Source organism: Sinocyclocheilus grahami, unplaced genomic scaffold (genome assembly GCF_001515645.1).
Source record: "Sinocyclocheilus grahami isolate Dianchi unplaced genomic scaffold, SAMN03320097.WGS_v1.1 scaffold1731.1, whole genome shotgun sequence".
Classification (NCBI taxonomy): Eukaryota; Metazoa; Chordata; class Actinopteri; order Cypriniformes; family Cyprinidae; genus Sinocyclocheilus; species Sinocyclocheilus grahami.
Window position 1 is genome coordinate 106,966 of NW_015506910.1, and position 2,181 is coordinate 109,146.

The window sequence follows — 2,181 nt, forward strand, 5'->3', positions numbered from 1 at the left end:
ATTCTTCTGAACATTCATTAATCTTAGGTATTACAATATTTAATAACACGTTGTTAAAATCGAAAGTTGCAACCGTGTTATTTAATGAGCTAACATGAACTAAGACTTGTAATTTTTAAACGAAGATTAATAACTTCTGTAGCAAATGTAGCTATTGCTCGTTGTGAATGTTAATGCATTAACTAAGCTTAACTAATGAGGTCTTATTGTAAAGTGATAGCTATTGGTCTTTATAGTTCTTTTGCACTTTAATCCGTGTAAAACTGTTAACTTTATACATTTTCTGTATTGCTTTATTGCATTTAAATGTTCAGTTATTTTTGTTATAAGAAAAAAGTTATTAAACCTGTTATACTGTATTATGACAGCACTTTTTTTTAAACTAAGTTTCAATATCGTGATAATACCGTATACCGTGATAAAAGCATTAGCAATGAATCGCAACATGAGAATTTGATACCGGCATATCCTTACACTGGACTATGGTATAAATAAATTTAACTATAACAGTTTCCCTGCAATTCATGTTATAATGTTAGAATTAAATAACAATAAAAATAATACATATGCACTTATCTGCACATAGTAAATTCAGTTATTTTTAAGTGGCTGTTGACATCCTATCTAAAATGTAGGATGCCAAATAAACAAAACACAACAACAATAGCGTTAGCACTCTAATATGTCTTGCAATATCCGTGCGTGCAAAGGTTCTGCGCGATCCTCTTGTTCAATATTCTCTGGGTCTGAATTCGGCTCAAATAGATATGGCAATATTGACGCCAGTGCTGGGCAGTATGACCAAAAATTGATATCACGGTATTTTTCAAAATTATACCGGTTTCACGGTATTTTTTTTTCATGCATGACCGGGTGTTAACCATATTTTCTACTGATTGAGAGAGGATATAATGCGGTATATTGACTTAGAATGCCCTATTTTATGCCATCCTTAACTAAGCTTGCTGCTTTGGCAAGGGGCGTGGCAGTACTGAAACACCGTCTAAGCTGTTCGCCAATCAGCTAACCAATCACATCACATTTAGTTTTTCGGAAGGCGGGTCTTCATCAAACCCAGAACTAATTGAGCCGTTTGTGCCAGGATGGGGAGAAAGTTATTGTAATAATGTAAATTATGTGAAAAATACCAAGCATGAGAGCATGTTCTAGTACACCCCCAAAACAAATTCAAGACATTATAAAAGAACATAATAGGACCCCTTTAAAAAAAATAGGACCCTATACATAGAAAGAACAGTTTTAAAATACAGGTCTGTGGTTTTTAACTTCTTTTTATTAATTCACCATTTGCACACTTATGTTTACTGTTAATTTTTTAGAAATATAAATAGCATTTGTATTAAAACCATATTCACTGAATGTAATCAAAAAAACGAGAATCAAATCGAATCGGGACATCTGAATCGATACCCAGCCCTAATGCAGAATTTATCTTCAGGATATGCAATGAAAGCTGATAATAGTCTATTGGCTGCGAGACTGCAGTTCAACACGGAAATCAAGCAGATGTATTAGACGTGAAGTGTAGTGCTGATGTATGTAGAAGAGGAAGACTGAGTGTGTAACCTCGGCGTTGCTCGCTGCTCTCTGCTTTGATCTCTCTCTGCTGGCGAGCAGGGCTGCGACTGCGACTGCGGTGACGCGAGCGCCCTTTATCTGCATACTCGTCTGCAGGAGCTCCTCTGTGATGAGACACAGGCCCTGGAACACAGTCAGCGGTGCATTAGTTCTGTGGAGCCTTAGGGCCCCAGGAATTTTAAATTTTTTTTTATGGATTCCATTTTTAATGCTTTAATTAAATGTAAATAATCAAAAAAGATCTTTGACACTTTGACAATTTAAAGGTGACATATCATGAAAATCTGACTTCTCCAGGTTTTAAGTGCTATAATCAGGTCCCCGGTGCATCTACCAATCAAGGAAACATGAAAAAGATTAACCCAGTAACTTTGTTTTGGGAAGCCTTTTTCTGCAAGCGTCTGAGAAAACGAGCGCATCTGATTTCGCTCCCTTGGTGACGTAAGGATGTAATCTTAATCTGTAAGTTTACACCCACGCCGCCGTCATTGTGTTTTCGCAAGCAACAACGGTGTACCAGTTCTAATGCCATGGTGAAAGTTTGAGCAAAGCATGCTAACAGTTCTGCCTTTGGCTGCACAG

The 2,181-nt window shown here is 36.7% G+C and overlaps 1 protein-coding gene across 1 annotated transcript in view; it reads right to left on the reverse strand.

Moving 5' to 3' along the window:
* LOC107572290 (cyclin-dependent kinase 11B-like) overlaps positions 1-1,784 on the reverse strand; it is a 15,861-nt gene extending 14,077 nt beyond the window's left edge. The window contains exon 1 of the mRNA XM_016258712.1: positions 1,588-1,784. The gene's annotated coding sequence lies outside the window, so the exon portion shown is untranslated. The remainder of the gene's footprint in view (positions 1-1,587) is intronic.
* Positions 1,785-2,181: the final 397 nt, after the last annotated feature.